Source organism: Phoenix dactylifera, chromosome 4 (genome assembly GCF_009389715.1).
Source record: "Phoenix dactylifera cultivar Barhee BC4 chromosome 4, palm_55x_up_171113_PBpolish2nd_filt_p, whole genome shotgun sequence".
In the NCBI taxonomy this organism is placed as follows: domain Eukaryota; kingdom Viridiplantae; phylum Streptophyta; class Magnoliopsida; order Arecales; family Arecaceae; genus Phoenix; species Phoenix dactylifera.
In genome coordinates, this window is record NC_052395.1 from 29,641,666 (window position 1) to 29,651,922 (window position 10,257).

The following is a 10,257-nucleotide window of genomic DNA, read 5'->3' on the forward strand; positions in this document are numbered from 1 at the left end:
CAAAGCTGACTCGGAAGCAGGTTAAGTTCACTTGGACAGATTCTTGTGAACAAAGCTTCCAGAAGCTGAAAGATTGCCTCACATCAGCTCCAGTTTTGACTCTACCCACAGATACAGGCGGATTTGTAGTCTACTGTGATGCTTCTAAAGTGGGATTGGGATGTGTGTTGATGCAGAATGGCAAGGTGATTGCATATGCATCCAGACAGCTAAGAAAGCATGAAGTAAACTATCCCACTCATGACTTGGAAATGGCTGCTGTCATATTTGCACTAAAGATATGGAGGCATTATTTATATGGTGAGAAATGTGAAATATATACTGATCATAAAAGCCTCCAGTACATTCAGCAGCAAAGAGATTTGAATCTCAGACAGAGGAGATGGATAGAGCTGTTGAAGGATTATGACTGCCAAATCCTGTATCATCCGGGCAAGGCTAATGTAGTAGCAGATGCATTAAGCCGGAAGTCAATGGGCAGTTTATCTCACATCTCCATCCAGAGGAGAGAGATAGTCAGAGATCTGGCAGATTTATTTGCTCAGGGACTATCTTTTGAGTTATTAGAGGTTCGTCCTTTGATTGCACAGTTTCAGGTGAAACCGAGGTTGATAGATGAAATCAAAGTTTCACAGGATTTAGATCCAATCCTTGTGAAACTGAGAGGAGAAGTGCAATCAGGACAGTCAGAAAGGTTTCAGATTGTAGATGGAATGTTGAGGTGTGGCAGTAGGCTATGTGTGCCAAATGTGGAAGATCTGAGACAGAGGATTATGCATGAAGCACACAATACTCCCTATAGCATTCATCCTGGTTCCACCAAAATGTATCATGATATCAAAGGCATATATTGGTGGAACGGATTAAAAAGGGATGTGGCCAAATATGTGGCTTCTTGTTTGACTTGTCAACAAGTGAAATTTGAACATCAGAAGCCAACAGGGCTTTTGCAAGAGTTACCTTTGCCCGAGTGGAAATGGGAAAGGATAACTATGGATTTTGTGGTCGGGCTGCCCAGAACACAAAAAGGATATGATTCCATCTGGGTGATTGTGGATAGATTGACAAAATCAGCCCATTTTCTACCGGTGAAAACCACATATTCAGTAGCTCAGTATGCCGAAATATATGTGAATAAAATAGTATCTCTGCATGGAGTGCCAGTTTCTATTATATCAGATAGAGGTTCACAGTTTACCTCTAGATTTTGGCAGAAACTCCATGAGGCATTAGGAACTCAGCTTGATTTCAGTACAGCATTTCACCCTCAAACAGATGGGCAATCGGAGAGGACCATTCAGACCCTCGAGGATATGCTCAGAATGTGTGTACTGGATTTCAGAGGTAGCTGGGACAGATACTTACCTTTAGTGGAGTTTGCATATAATAACAGTTATCACTCCACTATTGGTATGGCACCTTATGAGGCACTTTATGGGAGAAAATGTAGATCTCCCTTGTGCTGGTCTGAGATTGGAGAGAAGCACCTAGAAGGACCAGATTTGATCAGAGAAACATCAGAAAAAGTGCCAATGATACAGGAAAGGTTGAGGACAGTGTTCAGTAGGCAGAAGAGCTACTCAGATGTCAGAAGGAGAGATGTGCAGTTTGGCACGGGGGATCACATGTTCCTAAAGATCTCTCCTATGAAAGGGGTAATGAGGTTTGGAAAGAGGGGCAAGCTTAGTCCCAGATACATTGGCCCCTTTGAAATATTAGATAAAGTTGGCAATGTATCTTACAGATTAGCACTGCCTCCAAACCTCAGCCATGTGCATCCAGTATTCCACATATCTATGCTCCGGAAGTATGTGCCGGATCCATCTCATGTGCTATCAGTGCAGGAAGTTATAGTAGAAGAAGATCTTTCTTATGAAGAACTTCCTGTCGCTATTCTTGATACTCAGATCAGGAAGCTGAGAAATAAGGAAATATGTATGGTAAAGGTCCAATGGCACCGGCACAATGTTGAAGAATGCACTTGGGAGTCGGAGCAAAGTATGAAGAGCAAATACCCTCACCTCTTTGAGTAATCAGGTAATTTACTCTTTTAAATTCGAGGACGAATTTTATATAAGGAGGGGAGGATGTAATAACCCCAAAATTTTTTTTATATAAAAAGGGATAGAATAGTCCTTTAAAATTGATATAAGGGGTAAAATTGGAAGGAATCAAAAGTTAATGGCATAACTGTAGATCCGTTGAAGTGGCAAGGGCAAAATGGGAATTTTTAAAGTTTGATTTGACTTAAATGGGGGTTTGTCTGGCGGTGGGTTGGCTGAGAAGAGGGAATTGAGACAGAGAGGGAGAGGAGTTCTCAGGCGACAGAGAGGAAAAAAAAAAAAAAGAAGAAGAGGGAAGGAAAGGAAGAAAGAAGAAGAGGAAGGGGATTCGAGGAGGAGGGAGATTCCGGTTGCACTTCCAGCTGAAGGGAAAAACGTAGATCTCCTTCCCCTCTACGCAAGGACCTCGATTTCAAAAAAAAAAAAGGTAAATATCCGTCCCTACCTAGTCTTTTGATGATATTAGGCTATACAAAGGGTGGATGTAGTCTAGAGGGATCAGATAAGGGTTGTAGAGGTGGTTAAAAGAGAAAGAATCGGATTTCGACAAATTTTTCCGGCACTACGGAAAAACTGTGTCGAAGTCCCAACTTTGGCGAATTATTTAGGGGGTCAAACGGCCTCCGATGATGATGCATATTATCTCTTTGGAATCCTCTATGAGTGTAGAATGTTAGGTAAAAATTTCATCAAATTTGGAGTCCTGAAAGTGGATCAAAACCGGGATGAAGTAACCCACTATCAGTTCGGGTTACTGTTCATCCGGGTAGAAAATAGGGGATTTCATGCTATAATAGAGTATTAAGCCTAGATCAAGCTAAAAGGGACCTTGTACTCATGCAAGGGAGTCCCTAATACACATAAATGATGAGTTAATTAATAGAAAAAGAAAAAGAGAAAGAAAAGAAAAGATTTAGGGAACGGGGGAGTTGAATCAATTAAAGTTCCCTATATTATAATTGGCACGTAGATTATGACCTTGATACAAGACTAAATGTATGGTAAATGCATGTCACAGTTGGGCAAGAAGCTAGGGAACGAGAGGAAGAAGTTCCCCACTGCCTGCTGTAGAATTCTAGAGGCGTATCGAGGCCGTGCCGGATTGGCAGGTGAGTGGGAGTCATGTACTTTGCACCATGAGCATCCTTAATTCATTTTCATGAATGTCGCCAAGTGTGAATTGATTCCACTTGAGCATATTGATTGATATTGTAGTAGATTCCTCTATAATCTTGATTCTCCATGCTTGATTATTCTGTACATGCATTTGAGGGAACATTGAGAGGAATTACGAAGGGTTGATGAGTAATCAAATTGATTCCGAATTGTGAAATGATTTCTTTTGTAAATTGATTTCATTTCCTCTATTTTAAAGACTTGTGAGTCGTAGCTTGATTATACTCTTTTATGAGTAATTAAATTGGTTCCAAATTGTGAAATAACTTCTTTTGTAAATTGATTTTATTTCCTCCATTTCAAAGATTTGTAGAGCCTTTTCAGTGGTATATTGAGTTGCATTGCACACCCTTGACCCCTCACTCCCAACCCTAATGTTAGTTTATGATTGGGTCGGAGTCGAGTGAGTGGTAGTCTTAATTATGCTCCTTTTTAGTAGAGTATTGGGAGGGTGCATTATGGCATTTATGCATAGCTTGGCAGTATCTGCAGGACACCTATAGTCGATGGGGTTGAACATCGGCCTTTGTGCACATAGTAGCCTTCTGGGTGGGCGGAGCCCAGTCCCTTCCTAGGGGGGGACACGGCCCTAGGCGTAGGATCGGCCGGTCCTACGACTTATATTCTGCTTGCCGCCGGGCATAGTAAGACCCCGCGAGGTGCAGTATGGCTTTCCGCGGATGTAGAATTCCCGCGAGGTGCCGTTTAGTATGTAGATGTGAGATGGATTTCTGTTCTGGATACTGGCCAGCATTTATATGATCAGTGTGGTGTCTTATCCTGCATATGCATGTGACAGTAGGGAGTTGTTGCTGGTTCGCCTGGGGCGTAAAACCCACCTTCCGATAGCTGTCTAGCATTTATGTTATCGGTATGGTGTCTTATCCTGCATATGCATGTGACAGTAGGAAGTTGTTGCTGGTTCGCCTGGGGCGTAAAACCCACCTTCCGACAGCTGTCTAGTGATGATTTACATATTGGTGTGGTGTCATATTCGATGTATGCATATGGCAGTAGGGAGTTGTTGCTGGTTCGCCTGGGGCGTAAAACCCACCTCCCGATAGCTGTCTTGTTGATGATTCAGCCTATTGACACCTGATTTATATGATTCAGTACTATGACCTGTTGAACATATTCATGAGTAGCATATATGTTGACTTGATTATTCCATATATGCTTCAGATGAGTTGATATTGATTGTGGTGATATTGATGATTTACTCCATATTCTTTATGTTGAGTTCATGTTCATCTTGTTATTGATCTTGAGATTTTACCTCGAGCCATGATTATATCTTGTCTCATGTGCATAGTACTCTCTACTCCACTCACTGAGTATTTATATACTCACTTCCCAGTTTGATGTTTTTGATTGCAGGAAAGGTATTGTATAGAGAGGAGCAGGATTAGTGGTTGCCTGCTAGCTGTGCCGCTCCATAGTATAGTATAGTATAATGTAGATAGAGGTTTATCCCCTTTTGGTGTATTATAAACCTTCTATTATATATAGTGCATAGTTACAGTCATAGATCCTGTTGTGGATATGGGTTTGACCATGGATGGATTGGGAAGCAGGTATATATATGTGTGCAGATCAGTTGTGTGCCTGTGATAATGTATTGCTATATATTGTCCAGGTTTATATGTGACAGATTATGTGATTGCTGCTCTGACAGGTAGTATGTTGTATGTATTGAGATAATCCTGACAGGTCACTATAGGAAAAGTGATCATTTTGTGGATGCATCATGCCAAATTTTTCAAGATTTATTGATGATTGATAGGTAGTAGGGTTCTACGCGGTGGCTGGTGGCCTTATGCCTACCCGCACCCTAGGACCGTCGCGGCGGCCCGCCGGGAACGGGGCGGGGGTCGTGACATCTATCATGTGTCAACTTATCCGACACAACTAGCTTGCCACCATGGCCACCAAGCCCAAGTAGAAATTGATAGAATTGGGTTGAGTTTGAGTAGGGTTTATTGGGCTAAGCCCGGTCAATACTCAGCTGAGCCTCACATGCGATGCCACGAGAAACGGAATAAATAAAATACAGTGTGTTTCATCACCAGCCACAAGCATGAGCGAGAAAAAGGCTCTTTAGAGTGAGAAACTCTGAGGAGAGAGGAAGTCTGTCAAACCCAACGGCTATCTTCGCCGGCGTCGGCGAGATCTCCGTTGTTGCCTGGTGGGCGGGAGATCGAGGTGGGCCTCGCGTACTTGGCTTGGTTGTGTGCTTGCTGTTTCAGGTATCCCAATGGCCCGGAAGAAGGGGAAGCAGTCGATGGTGGGGACGACGAGCTCGGCAGGGGAGCAGGCGGCGGGGTCGTCGACGGCGGATGGCAAGGAACCATCGGGGCTGCCTGCGGTGCCGACGACGAGGACGTGGGCGGAGGTTGTAGCTCAAGGCAAAGGTACGAGCTCGGGGTGGAAAGGGGAGCGACCGGGTGGCCGTGCGCGCCCTGGACCTTGGGTTACTCATAGACTGACGGAGACGGAGGTGGCTCGTTTGAGCCACCACTTCTCGTCGATCGTCGAGCTCCCGGGGGAGCCTATCGAGGTAGCCCGCCGGGAGTGGGAAGGCCTTGCTGTGGTCGGTCGGAGCCTTGGCCGGCGGGTGCCGGTCGAGTGGGTAGCCAAAGATGTGGCTGCCCGGTTGAAGAAAACAGGGGAGGTGGTGGCGGTTACCCTGGCCGAAGACCACTTTGCTCTGCGGTTCCGGTCGCCGGAGGTCCGGGACCGCGCCCTGGTGGAGGGGCCCTGGGTGGTGGCGGGGCAAATGTTAGCCATGGAGCCGTGGACGCCGGACTTTCTACCCAGGGAGTCGCCGGTGAAAACGGTGGTTATGTGGCTACGGCTACCCGGGCTTCCTCCAGAATACTGGTCGACCTCGACCATTTTGGAGATTGCTGCCAAGGCAGGGCGGCCGTTGGCGGTGGATGGTGTCACAGAGGGGCGCCGAGCTATGGGCTTCGCGCGTGTCAAGGTGGCGATTGATGCCTCCGCTCCCCTCCTCCCAGGAATCCGGATCCTCGGGAGGACGAAGGCCCTCTGGCAGCCATTTGTATTCGAAAGCATCTCGGATCTATGCTTTCGGTGTGGTAGAATCGGACACCTTGAGCTTGGGTGCCGGTTCGGGGCTCCGGTGCCGACGGGTGCGAGCCTTCCGGGGGAGGCGGACCCCGGGCCGATCTATGGCCCGTGGTTGGTGACATCTCGCGCCCGGCAGCCGCGGGAGCAAGGGCTGCCGCAGTCGAGGAAGACGGGTGAGACCGTAGCTGGGTCGCCCCCTCCTCGGTCGCCTTCGCCGGGCGCCGAGCCCCCTGCTGGGTTGCCCCCCTCTAGGCCGCCCTCGCCGGTTGCTTCGCCGGTTGCTTCGCCTATCCCTTCGGTGTCCCCGCCGGACCTGGAGGGTTGGCAAAAGCCAACCAAAATGGCCCGTCGCCATTCCCCGCCGGTTGCCTTGGACTCCGGCGGGCAGGTGGAGGGTGTCCCGGAGACGATGGGGGGAAGGATCGGGTCTGGCCAGTGTGATCAGGCCGGGCCAGGCGATCGTTTGGTGGGCCAACACAAGGGAGCGTCCAAGAAGCGGCCCAGAAACGCTGGGCCGCTGCTGGATCTAGGTCGATCCCTGGGCCGGGGACGGGCGGGCCACAGGGGAGCCTGCGGGGCACGTGAGCCCCGCGTGGTGCATGTGGTGAACCGCGCGACGGGTTCCCAGGCCCGTCGCGCGGCGGGTAGCGCGTGGCCCAATCTGGCTGGGCCACGCGCGGTGGACTCTGAGAAGGCCCCTGTGGGCCTTCCACTGTTCACAGTCTCTTTGGGCTCTACGGGGCCGGCCATTGGGCCCGATCTGCTGGCCGAGCGGATGGGGTCTAGCGCGCTTGGTTTCCAGTTTATGGCCCAGGTCCCCGGGGTGGCTCTGCTGTCCGAGGTCCCTACCACTCTAGGCCCTCTAGAGTTGGATGTGGGACAGGGGGATGGTGCCTCGAGCGGGCTCGAGTTGGGCGACGCGATTATGGATAGTGGGCCCCCTGTATGTGTAGATTGTCCTATGACGGGCTCTCTGGAGGGGCAGGACGCACCCGCACTTGTGGAGCATGGGGTAGGTGACCCGTGTGGTTCTGAGGGGGCGGCTAGCTGGTCCGCAGATCACTCGACGGTTGTTCAACGGGTGAAGGCGGCAGTGCTGCGAGTTGTGTCTGGGGTTAGTGTGGATGAGGGTCAGCGGGACGATCCTTATCATGAGGTGGTGATGGACCCTGCGGCCCAGAGGGTGGATGTGCCTGTGGCCGACCTCTCGGACTTTTCCCCATGAGGATTCTTGCATGGAATTGTAGAGGGGCGGCGAAGCCGGCCTTCATGTCATCCTTTAGGAGGCTGGTTCAGATCCATAGTCCAGAGATCTGCCTTCTCTATGAAACACGACTATCCGGTAGAGGATTGGGTCGTGTTTTGCGGCGACTTGAGGTTGACTGGGAGTCATATGTAGTTGAGTCTCGAGGGTTGTCCGGGGGCATTGTGGCTTTATGGAAGCGGGGTGTGGCCACAGTCGATGTATTCCATAACTGCTCCCAACAGGTCCTAATGATTATCTCGGAACCTAATGTTGCTCCATGGGTCTTGAGTGGTGTGTACGCTAGTACTGACCATCGGACCAGGAGGGTTTTGTGGGATGAGCTCTCCCATTTACTCGCTCAGGGTCTTCCGACAGCGATAGTGGGGGATTTCAATTGTATCCTGGAGGGGAGTGAGAAACGTGGAGGTAGGGTGTTCACTGACTCTGTGGATAGGAGGGAGTTCCGCGATTTCATCTCGCGTAATGGCCTAGTTGATCTAGGTTTCTCCGGCCCGCAATTCACTTGGTGTAACAACCAGTCCGGTCGAGCCAGGGTGTGGGAGCGGCTTGATAGGGCCGTTGCTTCCACTGACTGGCTCATTAGATTTCCTTCCTACAGGGTTAGTCACCTACCCCGGATTGCTTCGGACCATTGTCCTTTGTTGATTTCGACGGTATCGGTGTCTAGTTACCGGTGCCCCTTCCGGTTCGAGAAGGTTTGGCTGTCCCTCCCCCAATCCTGGGACATTGTCCGAGGAGCTTGGAGTCTACCAGTTCGCGGTGATGCCATGCAGAGGGTTTCACGCAAACTGGAATTGACCAAGCGACGGCTACGACGCTGGAATCGTGAGGTAGTGGGCGATATCTTCAGGAAGTTGGAGGATGTGGAGGCCGCGATTGCTGACCTCCAAAGTAGTGAAGATCAGGTGGGTGTGCTCTCCGAGGCTGATATGGTGAGCCTCCGGGGACTTCTCGCCACTCACCATTCGATCCTGCGTCAACATGAGATCTTCTGGAGACAAAAATCCAGAATTCAGTGGGTCAGAGAGGGTGATCGGAATACTAGTTTCTTTCACCGCTCTACGGTTATCAGAAGACAGAGGAATATGATCCGATCCTTGCGGGATGAGCAGGGCCACCGGGTGGAGGGGGATTCGGCCATTAGCCATATCCTGCTTGAGTTCTTTCGATCTCGTTGGACGGAGGATAGTGGGTCTGATGAAGCCGGCCAGCTCCCGAGGGCCGATTCCCAGATTGATATGACCGAGAACGCTATGTTGGTTCGACCAGTGACGGAGGGGGAGGTGCGTGAGGCTATTTGGGCTCTGGGAGAGGATAGGGCCCCTGGTCCAGATGGCTTCCCACCTTTTTTCTTCCGGAGATACTGGGGTATCGTTCGGAATGCAGTGGTGGAAGCAGTCCTGTGTTTCTTTAGTCGAGCTGGGATGCCTGACGACTGGAAGGCCACATTTGTCACGCTGATACCTAAGCGTCAGGATGCGGCCGAGCCCAGCCACTTTAGGCCGATCAGTTTGTGCACAACTTTATACAAAGTTGTGGCAAGGATACTGATGGAACGTATGAAGCCCCTCCTCTCTAGCATCATCTGTCAGGAGCAGGGTGCTTTTGTGAGAGGTAGGAGTATTTCTGATAACGTCATGGTGGCCCAAGAGATGATGTGGGATCTTCGACGGGCCTCGAAGCGGCGGAGCTTGATGGCTGTCAAGCTGGATATGGAACGAGCTTATGATAGAATTAGGTGGAGTTTTCTTAGGCTAGCTTTGGAGAGTCTGGGGTTCCATGAGACATGGATTGGGTGGGTTCTAGGGTGTGTTCGGGGACCAAGGTTTTCTATCTTGGTCAACGGCTCTCCAACCCCTTTCTTCAGTTCTACCATGGGGCTTCGGCAGGGTTGCCCGCTATCTCCATACTTGTTTATCATTTGTTCTGATGTCCTGTCTCGGTCGCTGCGGGGGGTGTGTGCCTCCGGAGTCCTGGAGGCTTATGTCCCAGCTCCAGGGGCCCCGCCTATATCACATTTACTCTTCGCCGATGACTGCCTCCTCCTGACCCGGGCTCGCGTAGCGGACGCTCGGGCTATCAGGAGGGCTTTGGCTGTCTACTGCACTATATCCGGTCAAAGAGTGAATGCCCAGAAATCCTCCCCAAGTACGTCACTCCGGGTTCGACGGGGGATTCGGAGGATCCTGGAGATGCCCGAGCAGGACGGGACCTGGACCTATCTGGGTGTTCCGATCTCAGGTAGGAGATTGCGGGTTTCCGAGTGTACCGAGCTGGTGCAAAGGGTTCAGAGCAGATTAGAGGGTTGGCGGGCTGCGTCCCTATCTATGATGGGCAGAGTCACGCTGATTCGATCTGTTTTGGGGTCTATGCCCATCTACCTTATGGCAAATACGGTGGTGCCAAGGACTGTTCTAGTGAGGATTGAGCGACTCTTTCGGGGTTTCTTATGGGGCTCACTGGGTGGGGGTCGTGGGGTGCACCTGGTGGCGTGGGAGAGTATCTGCCTCCTCCTCAGAGAGGGTGGTCTTGGGGTGGTGTCTCTCATGGAGAGACGAGAGCAGCTCCTTGCCCGGCATGCCTCCCGTTTCATCCTGGAGCCGCAGGGGTTTTGGAGCCGGATCATGACTATCCGTTATGGGGGGGCAGGTCCTGGGGGCT